General features: G+C 52.9%; 1 protein-coding gene across 1 annotated transcript in view; it reads left to right on the forward strand.

The window, feature by feature from the left end:
- Positions 1 to 4,222: 4,222 nt before the first annotated feature.
- The window catches only part of NFASC (neurofascin), a 114,745-nt gene continuing 104,996 nt past the window's right edge, over positions 4,223 to 13,971 (forward strand). The window contains exon 1 of the mRNA XM_084497606.1: positions 4,223 to 4,410. The gene's annotated coding sequence lies outside the window, so the exon portion shown is untranslated. The remainder of the gene's footprint in view (positions 4,411 to 13,971) is intronic.

Raw genomic sequence — 13,971 nt, forward strand, 5'->3', positions numbered from 1 at the left:
CATCATCCCTGCAGACTCAGGCCTGGGACACGATCCAGTTCAGTGCAGCAGAATTTTTAGCTCTGACACACTGTACAAGCGTTGCCAGCGAGCAGAAAAGCCACTAAGCCCAGGTATCTGTCAGCCAGCCAGCAGGGTCAATGCATCAGGCTTTAGCCCTCAGCAGAGCACCGCAGAGCACTTGGCATTTAATCCTCCTCTTCCGAGCCTCTGCTGAAGGACACGCTCGTGTGGCCGTGCCCAGACCCCCCACACACAGCTTCGTGTCCAAGCAGACACCCCTGCCCACCAGCACACACGTTGGGGGACGAGGTGCATGCATCCCCTGTGCCTCAGTGCCACCCAGCTTGTGCCACCCGCTGTGACATGCACACAGCATTGATCACGCGTGTTGTGCCACCTGGATGGATGCAGATGCTGCCTGGGATGCGTCTGGGTGCTCAGGGACATGCGTGGGCTCCCACAGCCACCCTGGGTACAAGGATGTGCACAAGGGAGCCCCTCGCCCTGCACAAGGATGGGGACATCCTTTATGTCTCACGCTGTCCCACAGAAATGCAGGCAGTGCCCCGTCCTCGGTCCCAGCTCTCTGTCCCCAAACTTGGCCAAGAGCTGAAGGAAAAGCTCCGAGCAGAGCACGATGGCATGGGAAGGGTCCTCTGCCATCACTATGGCGATGAGGCTCAGGGAACCTGGCACCAGCCACCCGTGCCAGCCACAGGAAAACTCATTAATGGGGTCTTCATCTCTTAAATGCACGGAGGACTTGGACCAAAGCTATGTTTAGGGAATAAAAGGTGCTCTGAAAATGGGGAGCGTGCATGGGGAGCAAGGGCTTCTGCTAGTCCAAGCTCCAGGACATAGGTGCAAATGCTTCCTAGGTAGAGGAAAAATAAATCTCTCGGTTAAGGCATTGAGCTGGATTCTGCAGATCTTGACTCAGCTCCTGGCTCTGCCACCGATTTCCTGACGTGCCTTTGGACAGGGCTCTGCTGGAACCAGGTATTTAACAGGTTTCCCCCAAAGCCGAGTGCAAAATATAGCAGGATCCTAATTGCGATCATTTGTCAGGCATCACTCTAGCTAAACAGAATCCCAGATGCTCTGGGTAGGAGCCCACGTCCTGCGAACGCGAGACTGACGCTGCTCTGACAGTTCCCCGGTGTTGACATCCGTAAGAATAGCAGCAGGCAGAACCCGCTCCAAAGGGAGCACAAACCCCCAAAAATAGATCCCATTTCTCCATCTATATTTAACGCTGTGTTCTCCTTGGAATGGACTCAGGCTACGGCAATTAACTAATGATGAGGATGATTAAGGATCGCTCTCGCGCTTTACATTTATAGCATCTCTCCCACTTCTTTTCTGAATAATAATTCCTTTCCTTTGCAACTGCAGCAGAGCATTCCCAGGAAACCCAGAGGTAAAAAGGCAAGGTGAATGAGAAAGGTGACCCACTAAATGGATCGGGGAAAGGAATAAATCTGATGTTTACCTGTCCCCAAAGCAGGACGAGGACATCAGCCCTTCCAGGATTTTCTCTCAGGTGAGGGCAAACGGCTCCAGCACCGGCTGTGCAAGCACAGAAGTGACTCCAGATCAAATAATGAGACCACTGGGGTTGCTGCAGGGATGTGGGCAGACCCTGTCCTTAGCAAAAGCCAGGACATATTGGCTTTACACAGCCTCTTTTCTGGTACTGGGAGAGAGTGCTGGTTTACCATGCAGAAATGCCATTTTACTGCAGTAAGGGTGGCATGGAAGAAAAAAAGGGGTAAAATAAAAAGGAGAAAAATAAAATACAGTGAAAAATAAATGTAGATGTGAGATAAATAAGAGGAAGAAATCAGTCTAGATATCAGAGGCATGATTCTCTGGCCCCATCTGAGGGCAGGGGGTGAGCAGCCACGGCCCACGGAGCAGCTGGGAGCACTCCAGCCTCTTCAGCGTCACTTCGGCACGGAGAAATATTGTTCCTCTTCCTGAGAGTGAAAACAAACAGAGCATGGAGGGAAAAAAAATCAACGAAAATAATTACAGGTTGCAAGGAATCAATTGGAGCTGTGTAAATAGCCTGCAGGCAGGCGTAGGACACGATGTTCGGCGCTGAACATGCTCGGTGCTCGCTCTCCTCCCCGGACACCTCGGCAGCTGCCACAGCTCCGACCGAGGGCTGAGCTCCGGTGAGATGAGCCCTGCAAATTCTCCCCAAAAGCAAACATTGACACCTGTCAATGGAGGAGCCGGGGAGGGCTGGAGGGAGAGGTTCGATGTTTGCTGCCGTGCAAAGCTGGGAGCAGATGGGGGGCTCTGGGCGCAGGTTTGGAGCTGCCTGAGGGAGCCCGGGGCGCTGGGAGGATGTCCTGCCATGCGTTCATAAGGCTCTCGTAGCACAGACTGCCTTTAGGTATTCAGGCAGCTAATTCTTGGAGACGTGCTGCTGGAAATGAGAGGGCAAAACCATCATAGTAGTGAAAATTTTATGGCTTGCAAGCCTCATAACAAAGCATTTGGAAGTAACAAGACAGGAACAATTTTCTAGGATGTTTCTCCTGCATTCAGATACCCTGGTGAAAATCAGTGCTGTGCACCAGCTGCCAGCAGCAGCCCCATGCCCCCCTGCCCAGCTCCCTGGGCTGTGGGTACCAGCACGGTCCCAACCCTATGGTGCATTTTGGTGCCATGGGTGTCCCAGTCAGGGATGTTCAGAGCCTAAATGGGACAAAGAGTAAGTGCCTGGTGCCTGAACGTGCTGCAGCAGCCATAGCGATGGGGCTGGTGGGGTTTCTGGTTGAACACATGGTCCTCTAGGGCCACCTGGGGCAGGATTTGGGGCAGGAGCTCATAGGGGACAGCCTGCTTCTCCCCTTGCAGGGGCTGCTGCCCAGAGAGGAGCCTCACCACAGGTCATCCATGGTCTGGTCCCTGCTAAACATCCTGCCAGGTACCCCTGGAGCATGCAGGGCTCATCTTCTCCATCTCACCCTGCCTTTCACAGGACCCTGCAGCTCCTGCAGCTCCTGGCCTGCCTGGAGAGCCAACCCCAAAGGTTGTGGGGTGGCAGCTTCTTCCTGAGCCCTGTGCCACTGGTGGGACCGAGGTGCCCATCTGGGAAACTTAGGCACACAACTGCCCAGTATCTACAAGGTCCTGTGGGTGTTGGGACCCCCTGTCATTGCCCTGCAGGTCCCCCGTGTGCATGCCCCATTTGCAGCAATGGGACCTCCAAGCATCACGCCGTGTCCCCAGCCCTCTGCAGCTGATCTACGGCCACAAGAGGCTCATTCCCGCTGATCGATCTCCATGGCTCCTGTGCATGCTTAACTAGATGCTAGTTTGATGCTGTGGTCAACGGGCAGTGCATGAGGATTAATGCCAGCTAACTCCATGGAGCACTGCTTGCAAGGAGACAGCCCCACACGTGCCGTGTTGCTCTGGGCTGAGCTGGAGGCCATGCCATCTCCTTCTCCTCCTCCCCATGCTGCAGGTCCAGGGAGATGTTACAGCTCCGCCATGAACCAAAAGTGCAGGAATTCCATGGCTTTTTGTGCTGGAGCAGGGGTTGGGTGTCCTCCTAGGGCTTGGAAGTCCTGGGCACCATAAAGCATTTGTTAGGGCAGCACTAGAACTGAGCTAATGCCTTGCAGAATTTTTTTTTTTTTTTTTTTTCTGGACAAATCTTGGCTTGAAACTTGCTTGTGAACAGCTTCTGTGTTCCCTAGCCAGATCTTCTTTTAAAAATCAATCGTGGGATAACTCCTGCACCAGCTGCTCAGGCGGTGGCTAAGGCAGGAGCAGCAGCCAGGGGATTTTCAATGTGCATTGGTTGGGCGAGCTTTGGGCCACTTGTCCCCCTGTGACTCTGCTCCCCAGACGGGTGGTTCTCTGAACACTTGTGGTACTGAGCTCCGAAGGAACTTTCTGGAAAATTTCTCCAAAAGTTGCTCTGAGTTTGGCTGCGTGCTTGAACGCACGTGCCAAGAAATTCATTAGTAAACTATTAATGGAAAAGAACACAACGTCTGAGTGCCCGTCAACGAGCTCACAAAGGAGATGCTTGGCAGCTGGCTGCTTTCATCAAGACTGGCGTCTCTCGTTACACCTGAGAAGTGTTGGAAATTCAAAACACCCAGCACCTGCGCGAGAGCAGCTCTGCAATAAAACCCCCGAAAGGAGGAATTGCTCCCTCTTTGTGCCCTCAGGTGCTGGTGGTGGTGTGTCAGGGTGGTATGGCCATCCTGAGTGTGCCCTGGGTGCTGGGAAAGCCTCGGTGCCCATGGTTTTTAGGATATGTGGCTGTAGCTGGAGCATCTTTGGCTCCTTGCTCCCAGTCTCTGTAGGAGGCCAAGGGCAGGAGGTGCAGCGGTGGTCCTGATGACCCTGAGATGTTCTCTGGGTGCCTGTGATAAGGTAAGGAGACAAACCCTTTGGGTGGGAGCTGTGCCATTGCCCATGTGCAGGCAGGAGCACGTGTTTTGGGGGGGAGCAGCTCCCCCAGCTCATCTGGCCAGAGGTTGGTTCATGGGGGCTTTCTGGGGAGGGGGCACCAGCCAACTGTGGCTTAACCTGGAGAAACCCCCAAATGCTTGGTAGACTTCAGTGTCTGACTTCAAAAGACCTCTCTGGAAAAGCAAGCAGCAGGTTCCCATCTTGGTGGCTAAAAATGGCCAGTAAATCTCTGCCTGGCTGGTAGGGCATTAGCACAGTTGGGTTTTGTCCTGTGTGCAGCAGTTAGCCCTGACCCCCTTGGCTTTCTGATGACCCCATTAGAGCTGCTGGCTGTGTGGGGTGCCCTTGGTGGGAAGGATGGGTGATGGATGAAGCCCCCTTGGTGCCTGGAGGTGTGAGCAGTCCTGCAGGGAGCACCACAGAGTGCCAGGAGGCCTGAGAGTGTTACTGAAAGCTTTAGAAATAATATTCCACACTCGAATCCCTTTGCAGTGTGAGGTGTCAGCTCTGTTGTCTGAGTTCATGCTATATAAATATTTATGGCTCCTAATGTAGAGGTTTGTCACACGTAGTGACGTGACGCTAACGTGATGCTGTCTGTAGGTGAGGTGCTGTGCTGAAGAAAAGTGGCTCGTGTCCTGCTCTGCTCCTGGGGGAAGTGCATTAGGGATGCTTTGTGGGTACCTGGAGGGGTGGGGGACTTGGGGTTGGAAGAGTGATTTCCTCCCCACCGTACTTGAAGATATGGGAAGGGAAGCTCATGATGTTGGGTTGGCCTTTCTGATGGTTTGGAGAAGGGAATTGGGGTGAAATCCCCCCTGGGAACACCCCAATCCTGCCCCACAGCAGCTCTGGGCCACCACTGCGTTGGGGTGGGTGGGCACAGGGGGGGTCTCCTGGCCAGAGCTGTTCCCCCTTTGAGCCTTTGGAGCTACGAGGGGGCCGGGATGACCCAAGAGCCCCTCTGGGACATCCCCAACTCTCCTCCTTCATACAGCACGCCCCCCCCAGCATCAGTACTCACAAGCCTGACCCAGACTTTGGGGTGACCTCTGGGCAGCGATGAACACAGCAGGGTGAGCCCTGGAGGGTGCTGACACGCCAGCACCGAGGGGTGTCACCGTCACCCTGCTGTGGGGTGCAGCCCCCTCACACACAGCTTGTAACCTGCTAATAATATCCTTATGCCTACTTGTCAACCACACATTTTTTTCCCCCCCTCCTCTATTGTTCCGCGTATTTCAGCTGCTGGAGGCTTTGAAGCAGCCTCCCAGCCTCGCTGATAATATCACCATTGTTCTCCTCACCTACTGCCGCTCCTCTGAGTCATTCTGCTATCTCGCAGGGCGAGCACGAAGGTCTCGGAGATATCAGATGCAGCTCAGCCAATATCTGGCTGTTTGGTTGGGTTTTGCATCTGCGATTCATCTTCGGGGGAAGTTTAAGGGGCTGGGGGAAGGGAGGAAGACTAATAGGATTAATCCTCTGAATTCATTATGCAAAAACTTGGCGCCCCGCCAGTCTTTCTCCTGAACAAATGGTCAATGCTTTTCTTTAATAGCATTAAGCAAAATTACAAATCACAACGTTGGTTAATCAATCTCAATAGGCTTCTCTGCATGAAGTTTTTTTTAACTCTCTCGTGGAAAAGGCTGGAATGGCTGGTGCTGCTCTCTCTCTTCCTCGGTTTCTGGCAGGAGCTGTTACTTGCTAGAAATCCTGGTTATTTTTGTCTTCTAAAGTCCTGGCCCAGATGGACACAGGCCTGCTTGCAAGCAATAAATAAATAAAAGGAGGTCTGTGCTCGTCTTAGCTCTAAACCTTGTGCAAGCGGTGACCTGGGCTCGGTCCAGCCCTGTCTGAGCCCTTGGGTGTGAGCTGAAGTCCCTGGTGCCACCAAGACTGACATGCACTAGCAGACCTGCTGCCCAAATAAATAAAAAATTACTTGAGACAAGTGGAATATCCATTCACTGGACGGGCCAGATTCTTCCCTTGATTATTGTTCATGGTTTGGGTACCCGGAGCTGGGCTTGGTGTGCTGCTGTGCCTGGTGCTGTAGAAAAGCAGCCCCCTACAGCAGGCATGACTATGGGCAGATGTATTCCTGTTACACTTGGAAACAGTTTAGAGCCAAAGAAAGGCACATTTTGGTCTTGTTTTTGTTCCATTACTGCTTAAATGAGCATATGTATATAAGTATTAATAGACAGTGATGGTTTGCATACAGTGTATGCGTATATAACAAAAATGCTAATACTTGATTTTATATAAATATATATATATCTCATTATGTATAGCTATATATTGTGTGCTGCTGGTTTGCAGAGCTGATACTCGATGGGTTTGCCCACCTGTGGGTTTGCAGTGTGCCCATCGGGGTGGTTTGCTTTAAGCCAGGCTGTGGAGTGGGTGCTGCTGAGCTCCCAGCATGTGCCTGGTGCCTGCAGCAGCTGCCCTTCCTTCAAGTTACATGGAAAGGGTGGTTAAGCTCCAGCTGGGGTAAAATAAAAAGGATGACAAGCCCAAGCTGGCAGGGAGAAGAAATGGCTTTGCAGTAGGGCACCAGAGCCAAGTGGATGCTCTTGGGTGGCACAGTCTGGGTGAGCGCAGGGAGCCAGAAATGTCATGGGGGCAGGCAGTGAAGAGGGCAGAAACCCCAAAAGAGCAGGGGTGCTAACCTGGCCCCGAGGAAATTTCCTAGCGTAAGCGTTGGCTGGACTGAAAGCCGTGAGGGAAGGAGCTCTGAAGCAGCCTTGACCTGCTGGCTGCCTGCAGGAGGCACTTAGTAAGAGGCAGCCTTGCTTCAAAGAAATGCCCATTTACCACCTTTTTCACGTTCTCATGAGAACAACCAAAATATGCCTCTTAGGCCCGAAGTGCTAATTATGCTTAAGGTCACTTTTAGCTTATTTATGGTATTTCTGGCCCTGCTATGAATATTCACATCAATTTACATAGATGAGTGTACTGAGCTGGCATATAACCATCCCCAGTCCTGGGGTTTTAAGGACATTTTTGACACCTTTATAACACACAGAAGAAATGATTTCAGTGATGTATGTGGTGCTGGAGCAGCAAGGGCAAGCCAGCCCACCTGGGTTAGCCCTACCCAGGGTGCGAGGAGCCACGCCATCTGCTTTGCTGCGCTGAGTGCGTGTGAGGCTGCTGGAGAAGCTGTCTCCAGCCTGGAGAGAGGGATCCCCCAGCAGAACCAGGGCTTGGAAGGCTCACAGATGGCTAGGAACTTGTATGGGGTTGGTCTGGTGCAGCGAAGCCCGAAGCCTGGCACACAGCAGGGACGTGCTGGGGATGCTGCAGGGGTCTGGCCACTGGTGTGGAGCTGGCAGGCTGAGCAGTTCCCATCAGCAAAGGAGAGGAGAAATCCAGCACTGAGCTCCCCTTGGTGCACCAGCCTCCTCCTCACCTAATCTAAAATTAACTTCACTCTTCAGCTGCATTTAAGCAAAACCAGTTGCCATGGCCACGCCGGGGCTCCTAGATATAGCAAACGAGGTAATCAGTTAAAATGAATAGCCACAGAGCTGATGCTTGCTGTAGGTTACATGTGAAGTTCATTCACTTGTTAAACCTAATGGACTGTATTGCCTATGAATTGGAAATGTAAATTCTCTCTCTTTCGGTGGCTGGAGTTTGAATCAGGCTGGGGAAGCTGGAGGAAAATGTCAAATTAAAAGAGCTAGTGCTGTGGATAATGTGAGCCCGTAGTGGATCAGAGGGGATTTCTGTGTAGGTTCAAGCCTTAGGTTTGCTGCAAGGCATATAACTGAAAGCTGAGCCCCCCTTGCTGCTTCTGAGAGGGACACTGATATTTATAGCACCTTATTAATGCTTGCTTTGCTGGCGCTTATTAGCTCTGCTATCCTGTTCTGAATAAAATCAGCTAGTCGGCCCTGATGAAGGTTTGCACGGCTTCAGAAGAGGCAGGAAAAGAGCTCTGTTTCTATAGCACAGCCTGCAAGCCACCAGGAATCTTGAGGCTCAAGGCGATGCAATAAATCATCTCTAACAGGCAGCTGTCTGCAGGCAAACCTAGGCGAGCTGTGTTGGGGGCAGAGCTGTGTTGGGGGGCAGAGGGTTGACGAGGCTGCTGGCAAAGTAGCTGGATGGTTGCTATATTCATAAGCTGTAGGAAGATCAGTGCTTGGGAGTGGTCCAGAGCTCCATTTCGTGTCTCGTATGAAATCTGGTGAGAGTTCTGCTCCAGAAGCTGTGGGGAAGGCTCTGCCTCTAAGGATGCAGGGAGCTGAGACCCTTGGCACAGCCCTTGGGGGCCACAGCCCCTTGCTAAGTCTAGGGCAAGGGCTGGGGTGGCCTCTGTGGTCATTGCCCAGGGCTGTCGGAGGCTTGGTGCTGTAACCGGGGGAATTTGGCTGAAGCAAGCAGTGCTTGCAATCAAATCTCCTGCAGTGCGAGTCTCAGTGCTCAAAGCAAGAGCTGCTCAGCTCCCCTGACTGCTGGGTCACCACCGAGGTGCTGGCTCTGCTGGGGATAACCAGGTCTCAGCACCTTGCAAAGCCCTTAAAGCAGCAAAGGTGGGCGGGCAGCATTGCAGCTGGATCCAGTGGGATCCATCTCCCCGAGTAGCTCAAGCTCAGCACAGCTCCTCTGCTCCCAAATCTACAAAATACAGAACCACCCCATATCTATCTTGCTGTCTGCGCTTAATGTACCAGAAACCAGCCTTGCCCCTGCTCCACACAGTCTGATCCTGGGGATTTTTGGAGCCTCCCCCTGGAATCACTGTGTGCGCAAGGGGTTCCCTCCGGGGAGGCTGCGAGCCCGCAGGCAGGCACAACATCCTCCAGCATGGGGGTGGCTGACTCATCTCCTGCCTCCCTCGCCTTGCCTGGTGTGCATCTCAATGTTTTGTGGCTTGTGGTGATGAAAAAAAGCACCCAGGGGCAACCTGGTTTTGGGAGGTCTGGAGTTGTGCTGTGCGGTGTCACCCCGAGCCGAGGTGTCCATCAGTGGTGGCACTTCCAGTGCTGGTGTTACACTTACAGAGTTAATCTCTCACTAATTCAGCCTCAACCAAAGGGAATGGATGTTTTTGTCTGCTTAAGGCCTGTAACAATTGGCAAATTTTGCTCTCCTGCTAGCCTGGGACTTGTGATGGGCACATAACGTAACATTAGTCCTTTTTTATTACCTCAAATGGTAACTGTAACAGACCCGGCAGTGGTTTTGTGCAGGATGTCCATATCTGTGTCCATATGGATAATTACAGACCCATATGGATGTTATGGACTGGCCCATCACCTGACATAAATCAGAGCGGCCCTGTTCTCTTACAGTTAGGCTGATTTACATCAAGCCAGAATTCACTCCTAAATAAGCCCGTGATGTTGACTAATAGGCCTCATTGCAAATCTAAGAGAAATTAGCTTTGCTGTGACATATGGCACAACCTTCAGGTCCTAATTGTGCTGGCTCATGCATTCATAATACTACCAATTATTTATACGACGAGGCAGGATAGTGTGTTTATCAGTAATTTTCCTTTGCCGACAGTTTACGATCAGCCGAGTGGCACCCATTGGAATACTCCAGGCAATTAGACACTCCGATGTGCGCGGTGTCATCAGGCGTGCCACCTAATAAACAAAGAGAAAAGATTTTTATGTGTTCAAAGGCGGCCCTGCTAGAGCTGCCAGGTCAAAAATACATCCTCCATGGTGTGACCGTAATTGCAGGAGGGTGTGCACTTTGTCACTTCTATGCCTTTGTCTGCACACAGATAGGGAGGCACATTAACCACGGCCACAAAGCTCTCGGCTGCCTGGAAGCCTCTGATTTGTCTTGTGGTCTGCAGGTCAGGATTTGCAGTGGCAGCTGAAGCTGTTGATCAGTCGAGCTCAGTTCCCCCTGCCAAGGGAATGAACCTGGTGGCAAGCACCGAGCCTTGCCCGCAGCTGGTGCTGGGTCCTGCGCTGCGTGCACCGGGTCTGCCCTGCACAAACCGGGGTGTCCCTGGCCTCTCGGAGGTGCCTGCCATCCTCAGCAAGGAAAATCCAGTTGTTCTTCCTCTGTGCTGAGATTCTGACCATCCAGGTGGCTGTGGGTTTCCCTCTGTGCCTCTGAGTTTGAGGGCAATGGCCTCTGATGCAGCTGGGGTGTCACCTGGTGCCTCGCGGGGAGATGAAGGGGTTTTATTTATAGACTTCCCTGTCTCCTGCGATCCGGGGAGAAGAAAGCACTGCTGACTGCCATCGCTTCTTCCGCTGAATCTTATGTATTCATCTGTCAGGGTAAATATGCATCTCCTGGTTCGGGTGAGCTGGCTGGCGTCCCCGCACGGGGGTGTTCATGCTCACCTCCCTGCCACCTAGGCTGAGCCAGCGCAGTGGAACAGCAGCCCGTGTTATCTCGGTGTACTCAGGGTCCTTGCTTATCTCTTGTTCCCTGTAATTTCCCTGGTGAGGTGTCAGCTCCCTCCTGTTAGTGCTAATCAGCTGTTTCCGGCTGTCCCAGCAAATTTATCAGATAACGAGGGCTGATAGGGGAAAGCAGGGTGGGAAATGAGCAGATGTGGGGCTGGGGAAGATGTTGTGATCCTGAGCCAAGGAGAGCCCTGGTTTCTGCCATGTGGACACTGTGTGACCTCCGTGTGCTCAGTTCTCTGGTGACAAAGGTGACATTGTGCCACGGGCAAGCGCTGCTCTGAGCACAGCTGGAGGGTGTTGGGGACCAGCCCTGCAGCAGCCAGCTGTTAGATGAGTCCCTGCTTCTGTCCCTCCACCAGCACCCACCCTCTGGGTCCTCCTTGTCTCGAGGGCAGGGCTCGGACCCCTCTCGAATCCTCCTGTCTCGAGCAGACACCTTTTGAGATGGTGCTGGGAGCGCTGGAGGTCTTCAGCCTGCTGACAGAGGGAGTCTTAGGACTGGGAAAGGGGAGCCTACCTGGGCTCAGGCTGCCTGTGCCAACTGGTAGCAACTGGTTTCAGCCTGAATAATGCACGATGTGCTGTTTGACAGCAGCACTTTAAACCCCTGGTTGCCACTCAGTGCAATAGCAAGGGGAGAGGCACTGCCTGGTGTGGGCAGGACTCACCCTGGCAGCTCGTGTGCCCACAGGGGAGGTCAAACTCTTCAGCCCCACATTGTGTTTTGGCAAACGTCCTCTTGGATGGTTGCACTGCTTCAGCAAGTGGAAGTGAAGGCAGTAAAGTGATGGCTGCGTGCAGCTGGGCCACACTTGGCTGCTCAGATGTCTGCACCCATCAGAGCTCTCCCCGGTGCTTGAACACCGAAGTGATGCTGGGTGGCAAAACCCAAATGCTTTGCACAGAGTTCAGTGCTCAGCTTCTGTTCAGCATAATGCTTGGAGGGCGAGGCAGGCTCCTTTTTGTACTGGAGAAGTATGTTTGAATTTTGAGGGAGAAACAGCAAAAATAAACAGCTTCAGCTCTGTTTTTGTGTAAATGATTGGGATCTGGAATCATTAGTACAAGGCTGAAAGTTTTGTTTGTCTTCAGCACTGTGGCCCTGGGCGAATTGGTTCACAAGGGGTTTCCAGTGAAGCCCCTCGTGGTGCTGGTTTGTGTCTGGCGTGGCCTGGTGCTGAGCGCTGGGTTCGGTCCCTCCGACCCAGCCTTCGCATCCTCCTCCTCCTCACACTGCAGGGAGTCAGTACTGTCTCTCGAGGAGTCCCAGCTCCTGTCCTCTCCCACACAAGACTTCTGTGAGAGTTAATTACTGCCTGCAAGACATTTCGGAGGCAGGGTAAAGCTTTCAGCATTCCCATCCTTCTGAGTAGGATGGGGGCCAGACCGGGATCCTGTCGATGCGCTGCACCCACTGCAGGCTTCCTGAGGGCTCTGCCTTCCCTGAGCACAGCTCCTGCCCGCATGGGGCTGATCCATTCCCATGCCAGCACCTGCTGGTGGAAATTGAAGGTTTCCTGACCTCTTTTTAGGGAGCTCCTCCAGCCTGGAGTGGGGTCAGGCATTTCCAGCTTTCAGCTTCCCAGGCGTGTGTGCCCAGGGGGGATTAAACCAGTGAGCTAGGCAGCAGGTAAAAAAAAAAAAAAATCAACAAAAAAAACAACAAAGCTGTGTCCTCCACCACCCTGCAGACTGGCCTTGACAGAACAGTTCTCAATTTGCTGTCATTGCTCTGCTCTCCTTTTGTAGCCCAACCTGTGTGTCTATGCATGCTATTTATGCATGTTTTTTCCTGTGAAAAAAGCGCATTGCAAAGTTTGTAGGGCCTGGGAGTGGATGGGTTGCCAGGAGGGGATCAGAGCTGTGCCCAGGTCTCATGGTGAGCCAGAACAAGGAGCCAGCAGATGCAGCAGGAGCGAGTGCCGTTTCCCCGGGCTCCTCGCCTCCATCAGCATCCCCTTGGCTAACCGATGGGGCTGGGCACTGAAAAGAATTTTAATTAAAGAAGGGATTTACTGAAAAGAGGGGCCGGGAGGGATGTGTGGAAGCTGTTTGTTACGTGAGGGGCCTCTTGCTGCACAGGACAGATAACATTTAAAACATCCCCACCAGGTTCAGCAGGGTGGCACTGGCGATAGGCAGCTCTGAGCCCTTTCTGCGTGCGCTGATGGTGAAAAACCTGGGGAACAGCTTGCACCAAAGGGCTGGGGAGGGCAGAGCTTGGCTGTGCTGCTGGCTGACCCTGCAGGGAACTGGTTGCAAACTTGCATGGCTCTGCAGCCAGCTCTGGGAAGGGGTTGGGGGCTTCAGCTCTGCCTCTGCCCCAGGCTGCTGGGGGCTGTTGGCTCTTCCCAACAGATTTAGGTGCAAGATTAATTTCAGCTTAGCTTAAAACCTTGAGATGCTGGTGACTGGTTAGCTGTGGCCAAGGCTAAGGGGCACCAGCAGGAGCATCCTGCCCCCATGGCAGCCCCCTGGCTCCTGCCTCCCTTTCCCTGCCTTGTCGAGGCACGCGGGACGGGTGCCTTGTTTCAAAATGTCAATGCTGCAGGTCATTAGGGTCACTTGTAATTAAAGGACGGTCTGCTAACTGTCTGCCTGAGGGGCACTGAGAGCAGATCTCCTAAATCCAGCCTCAGCTCCCTGCTGCCTTTAAGCCCCATCAAATGCTGCCTATCAGGGGACACTTAAGGAAACCTTTCAGTCAATATTGCCTTGAGAAATTCACTGGTTGAGAGCCTTAATGCCTTATCAGCCACACCGTGTGGCACAGGCCAACCTGGACGGGGAGGCAGAGAAATCCTCCAACTCTTTCATCTTCTGGATGGGGAGGATGAAACCCCCCCGAGCTGTGCTGCTGGTTGGAAAAGTAAATGACTTCTCCCTGGGGGAGAGCAGCACAGCTCTGAGGGCTGCTGTTCTCTGCAATGTGCTCTGCTCCCCGGGTGAGAAGTGGATTGGAGATGGTGAGGAGCTTTGTGGCTGGAGTTTGGATGGAAAGGAGGTGTTTGGGGGTGAAGGACAGCCCTGTGGGTCAGCAACTCCATGCTGCGTGCTTGTGTATTGTGGGATTTAATGAGTGCTTACAATATTTTTAGTCCTTGTTTGCTTTCCG

This window comes from Aythya ferina (genome assembly GCF_964211825.1).
Source record: "Aythya ferina genome assembly, chromosome: 25".
Taxonomy (NCBI): Eukaryota; Metazoa; Chordata; class Aves; order Anseriformes; family Anatidae; genus Aythya; species Aythya ferina.